Raw genomic sequence first — 15,465 nt, forward strand, 5'->3', positions numbered from 1 at the left:
CACTGTCGTAACAGAGAACATTGAAAGCATTTTATCTATGCTGTGCATTGAGCTGTTTGTGCTTTCCTGTTCAATGCAGAATAGGTCTCATGGGGGAAAGCCAGCCGCAGCCCCCCAAGGGGCAAGATAAGTAAAGCTTCCTACTGGGATCTGAAGGCCTGGCGTGGAAAAGCCCTCTGTCGTTGACTGCGAGTAATATGTGGAAGAGACAGCAGGACCTTCCATTCTGTTAGGAAAGGGGTCAACTCCAAGGGGACCCAAGGACACCATCACGTAGGTGAGATAAAGACCATGGCTTCGTCACCATCTTGTCATCCCTGAAAATGTTCCCTAGCAGAATCCTCAGCCTGTCTAGCTATGCCTCTCTCAATAAGTTTAAATTTGTTTGTTCATTCCATCATTCATTCATTCTCTCCAAAGTATGTGCCAAGCACAACGCTGTGTGTTAGGAAAGAGAAAAATCAACCTTTTCCTCAAGAGCTTACATTCTGTTGGGATCACGTGGTCCCCAAATACAAGTAATTTATCAGGTGTTTGTAACTGCCATGATTAAACTTAAATCGGGATAGTGAAATAGAGAGAGGGGATGATATCTAGAAAGAGTGGTCAGGGAAATTCTAAGATTCTCATATTTGAGCAAAAGCCTAGAGGAGTTATGCCTATCCGGGAGAAAAGTATCCTAGACAGAGGTAAGGCCAGTGGAAAAACTGGGGAGTAGAACCCTGTGTAGTGTGTATGAAAACAGTGAGGAGGGAATGTGACAGGCACAGCATGATGGAGGGAGAGCGAGGGGATTGGGTGACAGAAGTGATGAGGGCCAGCTCCGCTGGACCTTCTGGCCAATGAGAGGATTTTGACTTGAACCACAGGAGGCTTCTTGTCAGAGAAGTCCACAGGCTTCTTTCCGAGGCCCAGATTGCACATGATCATCGAGGAGCTCTTGGTTTATTTGAAGAATAACCCTTCCCCACCCCTTCTGCAGCTGAGCATGCCTTTCCTGGAATCCCCTACACTCAAGGGGAATGCCTCCTACTGCTCCCCGTGAACATTCATGTCAACCAATGATACCCTCAGGAGAGACAGGGCAAGGACCCTCTTGCTGTAAGTGAGATCACATTGAGTCTTGCAAACACAAAGAGGGATGATAAAACAGGCACAGAGATGGCAGGGAGAAAGACAAAGACAGAGCATTAGACACGGATGGAGAGACTACTTCTGGCACCAAACTGTCCTCACTTAGCCCAAGCCCTGCTCCTGGATGATGTACAGTACATTTTCTCTATGGGAGGAAAGAAGCCCTTCCCTCTAGGGAATGACTCAGTTGCCCATGGCCTGGGCCTTAATCATGCTCCCTTCATCCACATCAGGGGCCTCTGCCCATCAAGAAAAGGACATGCTCCATTCCTGGGGAAACTCATGCTGTACAAAGGGTCCCTCACAACCTATCCTGCCCAGACTGCCCTCCTGCTAATCTCACTGCCAATGACTCCTTTAATGGGGGAAAGAGAGGCAGGGATCTCTGCATTTGTGGTGGAACCTCATGCAAACTGGTGAATGGGAGATTTCTCCCCAGCTGCTTGGAGGCTCACCTCTGTACCTTCCCCTACCACGTCCCCAGGGAATGTGAAGATTACATTCCACACATCAGGTAAGAAGCTAGGTGTGTGATGGGGAGACACAGAGACATATCCTGACAGTGAGTCATTCATAGGGTCCTTGCGGCCCTGTGCAAACACCCCCCCTCCCCCACTACCTGGTCAGGGTTGTGCTGATTCTTCCCTGCCTCCTCCTAGGAGCCCAAGCTTACATCCAGTTCCTCCCCTCCTCATGACCTGAGACCTTCCATCTGCACATGGCCTTGGGCTCCCATCTGCTGATGGTGCCCTCCTTGTTGTGGGTTGGGCGGATGGACCGAGGGAGTGTGTGTACACAGTTTCTGTCACAGGGCGCCTATCAAGGGTGGTAGTCATATCAGCAAGTATTGTTCTTAACAGGCTTGTTACCTGGGCTTCTGTGACCTGCGCATTATTACCCTCTCTGAGGCTGGGGCCCCAAGCTTTTATCTCTGTAGAGAGGCATGGTAGAAATCTTAGCAAATGTGACACCACAGGCCTGCTTCTAAGACCCGTGACAGTGGGGACCATCCAGGCTTCCTCTTAAGACTCTTCTCATGTGCAGATACATGAACAGCTGAGAGGCCCAACCCTCTGGACAAAGGCCCCCCAAATAGTTCTGAGATTTCATGCGCTGGGACAGAGATCTGCAAACAGTTCAGTCTGCTCATCCTGGACACCAACCCCAAACAGCTCTAATAGGTCACACCTGAAGACACAGATTCACTTCAGCTCAGAAATTCCAACTGTGGCCTCGGATGAATTAAGATCCCTAAGAGAAACAGCCTTGCTCACAGCCAGTTCTACAGGGTTAACTTGTAACCATCTCTGGTTCCTGCATGACACTGCATTCTGAAGGAATTCTGGGAGAAAAAACAGGAAGAGGCACACTGTGCTTTGGACAAACTGGCCCTCATTTAGTCACACAGCTACCTCAGGAAAAGGTTCAGTGACCCCGGATTCTTGCCCCACAGGCAAAAGCATGAAAATGATTAACTTGTGATATCTGATCTCTGTGTTTCACAGTAATCATTTGCCAGCATTCATGCTAGACTTCATGTATTTCCTAGGCAAAAATCATATTGTCTTCACTGCTACCGCCTCAGAGCAGTGGTCTCAGAGCTAACGGAGGAGCTGTGTCCCGGACTATAGTCCCCAGGAGGCCCCAAATCCAACTTAAACTCACAACTCTTCTGTTGTATGGTTTTCTTTAAGTGGACACTACTCTGGCTAACAGCTCCCATTTACCTCAGAGGCTTCACACCCCTCCCCCAGAGCCTACAGTCTGCAACCTGGGACACAGAGGCCCCACATCTTTGCCTCTGGGCTACTGAGTGGGCATTTGCACTGAGTCTCTGTTCAGTCAACCCCAAGGGAGAGAGGCCTTCAGTCTTGCAATTCCTGCAGCCCGCAGTCACCAGCATGTCATCCTGAGGAAGGCAGGTTCATTCCAGGGGCGTGGTGTGCCTTAGGGCTGAGGGGTTCTGAAATTGATTTCCCATGTCTGGGTCCTGAGAATGGCCCTAACCCCACCCTGGTCAACTCTGGTCATGGTAACTTTGTATCCTGCCCCATGGGAGGTTCAAAGTGAATGCCAGATCCACAGAAGAAGCTCCAGGGACCTGGTCCTCTCCATCGCAGCACCCACTCTGAACTACTGAATTCTGGAGAGAGGAGAGGGTTTCCCTTCACTGTGCCTATCACAACTCCCTTACATCCCTCTAATCACCTCTGTCATTTTCCAGAGTCTGTCTCCTGGGGACAGCTGCCTCAATTCCTCTCTCTCCCCAAATTCCCACCTCTCCCGTCCCCTTCCCCAGGCCTTCCCTCCCACCTCGGGGCCTCTTTAGCCCCTCCCCCAGCCCTACTCACAGGGCCTCACCCCATTTTTGTCCTCTCACCCAGCACCCACGCTACCTCAGAAGATCCCCTCAAGACCCTGCCTGCTCTCTGCATTCTGCAGGACACCTGTCTCCTGCCCACACACAGGTCTGTCATAAAGTCCCTGTGAGTGCCGAACTGAAAAATCTGTTCAGAATCCAGATAAAATTCAGACCCAGACCAGCAGTCCAGGGCAGTTCCTGTGGGGCTGGAAGGAGAAGGAGAGGGTCTCCGAGAGGAGCATCTGGTCTCAGAGTCCTGCAGGGGTGAAAGGGTTTTCTTCAAGAGTCCTAGTGAGGATGAAGTGAAATGGCACCTTGTAAGTGCTTATGCATACCTGCCAAGTGTGTGCCAATTCTCTTGAGTCATGACTTCCAGGCTCCTCTGTTCATGGCATTCTCCAGGCAAGAATACTGGAATGGATTGCCATTTCCTCCTCTAGGGGATCTTGCTGATCCAGGGATCAAACCCCCATTTCCTGCATCACCTACACTGTCAGGCGAATACTTTCCCACTGAGCCACCTGGGTAGCCCCAACATTTGTTGAGAGTCAATCTAATATTGTGTTCTCACTACACACACACACAGTCTAACATAAAACAAAACTAAAGGGACACAAGGAAAGCTTAGGAGGTGTTGGATATGTCTATTACTTTGATTGTGGTGATAATAGTATCACTGTTTGCATATGTCCAAACTTGTCAAATTGCACACATTAAATATATACCATTTGCTGTATATCAATTCTATTGCAATAAAGATGTGTAAAAAGAGAGAGCAGAAAAATGTTCTCCCCAAAATTTTACTTACATAAAATGAGAACATTTCTTGAAAAATACTGGCGAGCAAAGTTCACTCAAAAAGTAATGAAGATGAATACCTTTATATCTATTAAGTAAGTTCATGCATGTGCATGCTAAGTCACTTCCATCATGTCTGACTCTTTAGGATCCTATGGACCATAGTCCGCAAGGCTCTTCTGTCCCTGGGATTCTCCAGGTAAGAATACTGGAGTGGGTTGCCAGGGCCTCCTCCAGGGGATCTTTCTGACCCAGGGATTGGACCTGACTCTCTCATGCATTGGCAGGCAGGTTCTTCACCTCTAGCACCACCTGGGAAGTCCCAAGGAAGTTAATTCCTTTGTCTCATATTATGAGGCCACTGTTACCAGATAACATACAGCCTTGTCATACATTTCCCCAATTGTAAAGCAGTCCCCTCTTCCATCTTTGGTTCTAACTTGCTTCTTGACCCACATACAGTTTTCTCAGGAGACAGGTCGAGGAGTCTGGTACTCCGCTCTGTTTAAGAATTTTCTACAGTTTGTTGTGATCCACGCAGTCAGTCTTAGCGTAGTCAATGACGCAGAATTAGATGTTTTTCTTGAATTCCCCTTTCTTTCTCCACGATCTAATGAATGTTGGCAATTTGACCTTTGGTTCCTCTGCCTCCTCGAAACCTAAGCTCTGTATCTGGAAGTTCTTGGTTCATGTACTGTTGAAGCCTAGCTTGAAGGAGTTTTCTAACCACGAGGCTTCAGAAATTGGGGACAATTTAAGTGGAGACGCTTAGGAAATTGGATGGTGTGAAGGAAGCCTGATAAGAGAGACAAGAAAAGGAAGCTATACTTTTGTTGTTGCTAGCAAGGTGGACAGGGGATAATCCATGCCTTGAAGTCCTTGTGTAGGAGAGTAGCATTATCTAGAAAGACACAGAAATTTCTGAAACTGTAAGAGAAGGAGGGAGAGGGCAGGAAGAGGGAGACAGACACCTTGAGTGGAGGTAAGAGACCAGTTAGGAGGGGTGTTGAGAATTAATGGAGAGAGGCTTTGGACCAGAGCAGATGTGATGGACATGGGTAAAAGTAGACACATTAGACATTTATGAAGATGGACAGAACTCAGCAGGAATTTGGACTTGAGGTGAGGGAGACGGAATCGTACACATGGTTAAGACCAAGTTTGTGTGTTCTGTCATAAGAGTACAAAACTGTCATGGGGAATCCTAGAAGTTGGCCAGGTCTGGGAAGAATTCCAAAATACGATTTTTATGTTTTTGAGCTCATGGTCTAGATGGATACAATAACCAATATTTAAATACTTAAATGTTCCTTTTCCTTTCAAAAAAAGTGTTGAGGTATAATTTGTGTACAATAAAAGCCAGCACTTTAAAGCATTACAGTTTCTAGAGTTTTGACAAATGCATACAGTGGTGTAAATGCTACCACAATAAAAATGTAAAAAATGGCCCATCATTCGAAAATGCTCCCTTGGGGTATTTGCCATCAGACTCCTTCCTCCACTCCTATACACTGGCAACCACAGATACATTTCTATGTGAATAGTTGTGCCTTTTCCAGAAATCCATTGACATGAAGTCATATAATATGTAGCCTTCTGTGTCTCATTTCTCACAGTTTATGCACAGTTGAGACACATCCTTGCTGTTGTATGCATTAGTAGCTCTTTTATTATTATTATTATTATTATTATTATTACAGTGCAGTATTCCTTTGTACAGGTATACTCTTTTTTTTCTTACTCTTTTGCTTTTCTTTCATCTGTATACCAGTTATTGAATAGTTGGGTTGTCTCTGCATGTGGTTATTAGGAATATTTGAGTACAGGCCATTGTGTGAGCCTGTTTTCATTTCTCTTGGGTAAAATTGTCTAGGAGTAGAATTGCTGGGTCATATAAGGCTTCCCAGGTGGCGCTAGTGGTAAAGAACCCACCTGCCAATGCAGGAGACTCAGGTAGGATCTCTGGGTCTGAAAAATCCCCTGGAGTAGGAAATGGCAACCCGCTCCAGTATTCTTATCTGGAAAATTCCATGGACAGGGGTCCTGGCAGGTACAGTCCATGGGGCCCCAAAGAGTTGAATACAACTGAGCAACTGAACACACACACACACACACACACACACACACACACACACGTACATGGTAATTTACATATCTTAGACTCTAAACTGTGTCCTCTGTAGACAACATACAGTTGGATCTTGTTTTCATGTTTTTTTAAAATATTTAATTTTATATATATATATATATTTTAATTTTACTGATCTTGTTTTTATTTTTAAACTGGTCTCTCAATGTCTGCCTTGTGGTCATATTGTTTTATTTATTCACATTTAATGTTGATACAGACTTACATCTACCAATATATTTTTCTGTCCCATGTCATTTTGTTCTATGGTCCTCATGTTACTGCTTTCTTTTGCATTAAATGGGTATTTTCTAGTGTAGCATCTTAAATTCTTTACTGATTTTTCCACTATGTTTAAGTTATTTCCTTAGCTATAGGCTACCATAAACAACTTCAGTCCAGTTCAGTCGCTAAGTCATGTCTGACTCTTTGTGACTCCGTGGCATGCAGCACAGCAGGGCTCCCTGTCCATCACCAACTCCCAGAGGTTGCTCAAACTCATGTCCATCAAGTCGGTGAAGAAGCTACCCCACTGACTTTGTTCGTAGTGATGCTTCCTAAGGCCCACTTGACTTCACACTCCAGGATGTCTGACTCCAGGTGAGTGATCATGGTTATCTGGGTCATTAAGGTCTTCTTTTTGTATAGTTCTTCTGTGTATTCTAGGATGGGAAAACTGAGGCCCAGGGCAGAAATGTAAAGCGAAGACAGGGATCAAGACCATCCCCATGGAAAAGAAATGCAAAAAAGCAAAATGGCTGTCTGGGGAGGCCTTACAAATAGCTGTGAAAAGAAGAGAAGCGAAAAGCAAAGGAGAAAAGGAAAGATATAAGCATCTGAATGCAGAGTTCCAAAGAATAGCAAGAAGAGATAAGAAAGCCTTCTTCAGTGATCAATGCAAAGAAATAGAGGAAAAGAACAGAATGGGAAAGACTGGAGATCTCTTCAAGAAAATTAGAGATACCAAGGGAACATTTCATGCAAAGATGGGCTTGATAAAGGATAGAAATGGTATGGACCTAACAGAAGCAGAAGATATTAAGAAGAAGTGGCAAGAATACACAGAACTGTACAAAAAAGATCTTCACGACCCAGATAATCATGATGATGTGATCACTAATCTAGAGCCAGACATCTTGGAAAGTGAAGTCAAGTGGGCCTTAGAAAGCATCACTATGAGCAAAGCTAGTGGAGGTGATGGAACTCCAGTGGAGCTATTTCAAATCCTGAAAGATGATGCTGTGAAAGTGCTGCACTCAATATATCAGCAAATTTGGAAAACTCAGTAGTGGCCGCAGGACTGGAAAAGGTCAGTTTTCATTCCAATCCCAAAGAAAGGCAATGCCAAAGAATGCTCAAAGTACCACACAATTGCACTCATCTCACACGTTAGTAAAGTAATGCTCAAAATTCTCCAAGCCAGGCTTCAGAAATACATGAACCATGAACTCCCTGATGTTCAAGCTGGTTTTAGAAAAGGCAGAGGAACCAGAGATCAAATTGCAAACATATGCTGGATCATGGAAAAAGCAAGAGAGTTCCAGAAAAATATCTATTTCTGCTTTATTGACTATGCCAAAGCCTTTGACTGTGTGGATCACCATAAACTGTGGAAAATTCTGAGAGAGATGCGAATACCAGACCACCTGACCTGCCTCTTGAGAAATCAGTATGCAGGTCAGGAAGCAACAGTTAGAACTGGACATGGAACAACAGACTGGTTCCAAATAGGAAAAGGCTGTATATTGTCACCCTGCTTATTTAACTTATATGCAGAGCACATCATGAGAAACGCTGGACTGGAAGAAACACAAGCTGGAATCCAGATTGCTGGGAGAAATATCAATCACCTCAGATATGCAGATGACACCACCCTTGTGGCACAAAGTGAAGAGGAGCTAAAAAGCCTCTTGATGAAAGTGAAAGAGGAGAGTGAAAAAGTTGGCTTAAAGCTCAACATTCAGAAAACGAAGATCATGGCATCCGGTCCCATCACTTCATGGGAAATAGATGGGGAAACAGTGGAAACAGTGTCAGACTTTATTGGGGGGCGGGGCGGTGGGCTCCAAAATCACTGCAGATGGTGACTGCAGCCATGAAATTAAAAAATGCTTACTCCTTGGAAGAAAAGTTATGACCAACCTAGATAGTATATTCAAAAGCAGAGACATGACATTGCCAACTAAGGTCCGTCTAGTCAAGGCTATGGTTTTTCCTGTGGTTATGTATGGATGTGAGAGTTGGACTGTGAAGAAGGCTGAGCGCCCAAGAATTGATGCATTTGAACTGTGGTGTTGGAGAAGACTCTTGAGAGTCCCTTGGAGTGCAAGGAGATCCAACCAGTCCATTCTGAAGGAGATCAGCCCTGGGATTTCTTTGGAAGGAATGATGCTAAAGCTGAAGCTCCAGTACTTTGGCCACCTCATGTGAAGAGTTGACTCATTGGAAAAGACTGATGCTGGGAGGGATTGGGGGCAGGAGGAGAAGGGGACGACAGAGGATGAGATGTCTGGATGGCATCATCAACTCGATGGACGTGAGTCTGAGTGAACTCCGGGAGTTGTTGATGGACAGGGAGGCCTGGTGTGCTGCAATTTATGGGGTCGCAAAGAGTCAGACACGACTGAGTGAGTGAACTGAACTCAATGAGATATAGGAACCTTACCCCTATATTGCTCTATTCCAATTTTTATCTTTTCCTCACATTGTCACAACTAGTAGATCTATAAAGAGTACATCCCATTAATACACTCATCATTATTATATTACTATAATGTTATGTCTATGAAAAGCTGATACAAGGCAGAATATCAGGTATATATTTACAACGTCTGTTCTATTAACCTTCTTTGTCATGATTTCTGATACTTTGTATATGTTCGTGTGGATTTGACACCATCCTGGCTTGTTTCCTTACCTAATACAACTTTGTTCCCAACCACCTCCTTTGTGCTGTTACTGCAAATATATTACATTGCATATGTTATTGACCCAACAATAATTGGGCTTTTCTGGTGGCTTAAACACTAAAGAATCTGCCTGCAATGCAGGAGACTCGGGTTCAATCCCTCAGTCAGGAAGATCCCCTGGAGAAGGGAGTGGCTAACCACTCCGGTATTCTTGCCTGGAGAATCCCAGAATCCCATGGACAGAGGAGCCTACAGAGGCGGGCTACAGTAACGTGGTTGCCACGAGTCAGACACGACTGAGCAACCACCACATTCACAATAATTTATGTGATATTGTTTTAGACAGTTGCTTTTTTTCTTATTTATTTATTTTTATTTTACTTTACAATACTGTATTGGTTTTGCCATACATCAACATGAATCCACCACGGGTATACACGTGTTCCCATTCGTGAACCCCCCTCCCACCTCCTTCCCCATACCATCTCTCTGGGTCATCCCAGTGCACCAGCCCCAAGCATCCTGTATCCTGCACTGAACCTAGACTGGCAATTCATTTCTTATATGATATTATACGTGTTTCAATGCCATTCTCCTAAATCTTTTTAAATGCAGGAAGAAAGGCGTGAAAATGAACTCATAAAGTATTTTTGTTTACATAATTACCTTTACCTGTGCTCTTTGTTTTTTCACATGGATTCTAATTAACATCTGAATTCACTTATTGCAGCCTGAAGAACTTCCTTTAGTTTTTTTCTTGTAAGCCAGTTCTACCAACACATTCCCTGAGGTGTTTTGTTTTGTTTTGTTTTTGTAATTTGGGAATGCCTTTATTTTGTTTTCATTTCTGTTTTTTTGAACCACTTTATTGTGGTATGTTTGACATGTAAACAGCTGTGTACACACCTGTGAAATCAACACCAGCTTCAATATACAAAATTCAACTGTATTTCTATACTAGTGGTGAATATTCCTAATAAGTAAGAAAATTCCAGTTATAATGGAATAAAAATAACAATATACTTAGGAGTTAATTTAACCAAGGAGGTGTAAGATTTGTACACTGAAAATGACAAAACACAGTTGAAAGAAATTAATGAAAATTGAAACAAATGGTTGCTGACTATCAGTGGGCGCTAGAATTTACCCTAGAGAATTGGTGTCATTGTACACACATCTCTGAGCATGTGGGAATATTTCCCTAAGGCACATTCACAGCAGTGAGACTGCTGGGTCAAAGACTTCCTTGGCTAAACAGACATCTCTATAGAGTGCCTACTATGTGCATGTGCCTGACGCTGTTCTAAACCCTAAGGAGGCATCACAGAATAGGACTGACACTTGTCCCTCTTTCGTGAAGGCAAATGCTGCTGAGGGTGAGGGCAGGATGGAATGCAAATTCTAATGGGTGCTTCCACAGACCCCTGCAAAGGTGTTTTACCAGTTTACACTGGCCTCAGTGGAGCAAGGGAGTGAATGTGCTTTTACTGGCATCTTGGCACCATTTGTAGGGTGGGAAGTCTAGGCAAGAGGCTGGACTCCTTATGTCCAGTTCCCTAGGAGAGCTTCAAGTCCACAACTAGGAATGATCCACGTAGGGATTTCAGGGGATGTGAATACGCTAGGTGTCCATATGCCTAGGTTGTGACATCACAAAGTGTATTTGACAAAGCATGGGAGGTATCTGACCCTTTGGTGGCTCTGCACCCTGAGTGTGCCATCTCTGACCTGGAGATAAGTCTGTGAGCCAGGGATTGAGGGTGCTGAAACCTTGAGGGGTTTCCTATGTCTTGGGCTGTGAACTTTGGGGTTTGTAGGATGTGGGGTACCATGGTCTTAGGTCTCTTTGTGGTGGCTGCATGGAACATTGTGAAAGAGCTGTGTGCATTCACCATACCAGTGCTCTGTGCAGTTGGTGTGATGGTGTCCTGTGGTGTGAGCTGTGTGATTGCAACTTCTGTGTCCAGGGTGTGAGGTCTCTGAGCTGTCAGGGTTTCCCCTTGGCAGCTTATGAAGTTGCTAAAATGCATGTTGGCCTGTATTCGAATTTCATCTCAGCTCATTTCGTCTGTCTTACCTCACTTATCAAGTCTCCAGGAGTTTCAGTTTGGTGGATTGTTTGATGTTGGGTGTCCAGCGCAGTGAGGTCTGCTAGCTGCCGTTTCCTTGGTCCATATCTGGCCGAGAGTATCATTGAAATTTGGGTTTTGTGACCCATAGTGTGAGGTCCCTGGGGTATTTGTGAGTCTGGATCCAGGCTCTGATGCTGCACAGCTGGTGGGAGACCAGGGTCCCAGAGGGAGGTTGCCCTGTCTTTGGTTCTGTGCTGCAGGGATTGAAACCCTGAGCCACTTGGGCATTTATGTCTCAAATGAGATACTTTGTCACTTGCCAGGCTTCAGACATGAGGCGTTTGTGACCTCCTGATGTCTCCATCTGACAGCTGTCTAGAAAGAAAGTGAGAGGTTGATTGATCTGAATTGACTGTGAACTCGTCCACTGCTGCTTCCATCAACCAGGCTTCCTTGTCTAGACCGTTGAGGTATGGGGTTGCCTTCCTTGAGGCCCTCCATGGGGGCCAGTTTCTTGCTACTCTTTTGAAGATCTCCCTCAGTCACTGTGGTGGAAATGCCATTGTGGAGGACGAGTTTTTTCTGTGACTCTGACAAAATGCAGTAGGGACATCCTGCTGTTTCCTAATATGTTCTCTGTGTGACATAAAGCTGCCCCTCGCTCCATCTTAACTTGTTCCCAAACCTGCAGAACATCATCACCTCCACAGCAAAGCTGTCAGCCAGGAACACCTCTGTACACCCAGCCCTGGGAAACCTTCCTTGTCATGGACATGTCTGCTTTCCCCAAACCTGCCTCTGCTTCTGAGCCCTGCTCTCTGGTGAGGCCCCTTGACTCAGCTGTCTGGTGCCCTGAAGTCTGGGGAAGACTTCCAACCTGAGAAGGGCAGGGGAACTGGAGGTCACACCCCAAGGGGAAAACGACAAGGCCATTCTATCTTTTCCCAGCATTTCCTGTTATTCCAAAATGTAAATGAATGCCTGTTAGCCTCTCCTTCGCAAAAGTAATTGAAATCTTCCTGCAGTTGTGTGTCAGGCAAGAGTGCATTGAACACACTGGGAGCAAGTCACCTGAATGTTGGGGGTGGGTGCATGGGTGATCAGTCCTGTGTGACTCTCTGTGACATCATGGTCTTCAGCCTGCTGGGCTCTTCTGTCCATGGGATTTTCCAGGCAAGAATACAGGAGTGGGTTCCCATTTCCTCTCCCTGAGAATCTTCTCAATCCAGGGGTCTAACCCATGTCCTTTTGTCTCCTACATTGGCAGGCACTGTGCCACCTGGGAAGTGCTTTGGGGGCTGGGGGCAGGCAGGGAGTGTGTGGAAAACTTCCTTTTGTTTTTTGAAATAGAAAACTTGACAAGTGAGAATAAGAAAGGGGGAAAAACAACTACTACACCTGCTGAAAGTGAAAGTCGCTCAGTCATGTCTGACTCTTTGCGACCCCATGGTCTATACAGTACATGGAATTCTCCAGGCCAGAATACTGGAGTGGGTAGCCTTTCCCTTCTCCAGTGCATCTTCCCAACCCAGGGATCAAACCCCAGTCTCTGCATTGCAGGCAGATTCTTTACCACGTGAGCCATAATGGAAGCCCAAGAATACTGGAGTGGGTAGTCTATCCCTTCTCCAGCAGATCTTCTCGACCCAGCATTGAGCCAGGGTGTCCTGCATTGCAGGCAGATTCTTTACCAGCTGAGCTATCAGGGATTGAAACATTTCACGTTGTTGTTGTTCAGTAGCTCAGTCATGTCCAACCTCATGGACTGCACCATGCCAGGCTTCCCCATCCTTCACTATATCCCAGAGTTTGCTCAAACCCATGTCCATTGAGGCAGTGATTCCATCCAACCACTTCATCTTCTGTCACCCCCTTCTCCTCCTGCCCTCAATCTTCCCCAGCGTCAGGGACTTTTCAACTGAGTCAACACTTCGCATCAGGTAGCCAAAGTATTGCTGCTTCAGCTTCAGCATCAGTCCTTCCAATGAATATTCAGGACTGATTTCCTTTAGGATTGACTGGTTTGATCTCCTTGCAGTCCAAAGGACTCTCAAGAGTCTTCTCCAACACCACAGTTCAGAAGCATCAATTCTTCAGTACTCAGCTTTCTTTATAGTCCAAGTCTCACATCCATACATGACTGCTGGAGAGATCATAACTTTGACTAGATGGACCTTTGTTGGCAAAGTAATATCTCTGCTTTTTCATATGCTGTCTAGTTTGGTCATAGCTTTTCTTCAAGAAACTAACCTCTTGTAATTTCATGGCTGTAGTCACCATCTGCAGTGATTTTGGAGCCCAAGAGGATAAAGTCTCTCATTGTTTCCATTGTTTCTCCATCAAATTGCCATGAAGTGATGGGACTAGATGTCATGATGCTAGTTTTCTGAATGTTGAGTTTTAAGCCAACTTTTTCACTTTCCTCTTTCACGTTCATCAAGAGGCTCTTCAGTTCTTCTTTGCTTTCTGCCATAAAGGTGGCATCATCTGCTTGATCTGAGGTTATTGATATTTCTCCTGGTAGTCTTGACTCCAGCTTGTGCTTCATCCAGCCCAGCATTTCGCATGATACTCTCCGTATAAGTTAAATTAGCAGGGTGACGATAAAGAACCTTGATGGACTCATTTCCCTCTTTGGAACCAGTCTACTGTTCCCCATCCAGTTCTGTTACTTCTTGACCTGCATACAGATTTCTCAGGAGGCAGGTAAGGTGGTCTGGTAGTCCCATCTATTTAAGAATTTTCCACAGTTTGTTGTGATCCACAGAGTCAAAGGATTTGGTGTAGTCAATAAAGCAGAAGTAGATTTTTTTCTGGAATTCTCTTGCCTTTTCAGTGATCCAGCAGATGTTGGCAATTTGATCTCTGGTTCCTCTGCCTTTTCTAAATCCAGCTTGAAGACCTGGGAGTTTACAGTTCACATAGTGTTGAAGACTCACTTGGAGAATTTTGAGCATTATTTTACTATCGTGTGAGATGAGTGCAATTGTGCAGTAGTTTGAGCGGCCACTGCTGAGTTTTCCAAATTTGCTGGCATATTGAGTGCAGCACTTTAACAGCATCATCTTTTAGTGTTAGAAATAGTTCAGCTGGAATTTCATCATCTCCACTAGCTTTCTTTGTAGTGATGCTTCCTAAGGCCCACTCGACTCTGCATTCCAGAATATCTGGCTCTAGGTGAGTGACCACACTGTTGTGGTTATCTGGGTCATGAAGATCATTTTTGTATAGTTCTTCTGTGTATTCTAGCCACCTGTTCTTAATATTGTTATGCCCAGAGTCTGAGTCCCCAATACTGAGAGAATAAGACGTCCACAGCAATGCAAAAGCACGAAGGGGTTTTATTTCTAGCTCAAGCTAGGGCTCCTGCCACATCCAACGCAGTGGAGTGGAGCAAGGAGCCCTGAGCCCAGATTTACAGCAGTATTTATAAGTTTTAGAACAGAGAGTTGGCAAGGGCTGATTGGCTGCAGGAGTTTCCTAGTATTTACTAATTGGCTAATCTTTATTGGCTGCAGGGGTTTCCTGGTATTTACTAATTGGCTATTGGCTGCAGGGGGATGTCTTTTACGTCCTGATAAATTCAAACCAGGTTACGGGGAGTATGCTGATTAGACAAGTCCTGGCATCCTCAGGGATGACCACACTGGGCAATGACTCAGCCTTTCCTGTGAGTCCTACCTTAGTCCCTGAAGCCTATCATGGCGTTTGTTAGGTCCCAACATTCCCCCCTGTCCTTTGATCATGGAGAGGAATCCTCCTCTTCATTCTGAGACATTGCCTGATATTGTTGTCTCAGCATCATCACTTGAACTGTACTGATATGTTCTTTTTACCAAGGTCCAAGGTCTAAGAATAAATCTGGCCACCAAGTACTGGGGGGATTCCAGTAGTCGAATTGAGTACCTCATGGGTTAGTCCATTACAAAGCGTCCAGGTGATCTTAGGAGGTTGATGTGGGTTAGCACCAGCAGTTTCATAGTGGAGAAGGAGGGCCACCAACAGGAGAGTCAGGGGGATTTATCTGGGGCCAGCTGGTGGACGAGCTTCATTTTTAAGGGC

This window comes from Ovis canadensis, chromosome X, assembly GCF_042477335.2.
Source record: "Ovis canadensis isolate MfBH-ARS-UI-01 breed Bighorn chromosome X, ARS-UI_OviCan_v2, whole genome shotgun sequence".
Classification (NCBI taxonomy): domain Eukaryota; kingdom Metazoa; phylum Chordata; class Mammalia; order Artiodactyla; family Bovidae; genus Ovis; species Ovis canadensis.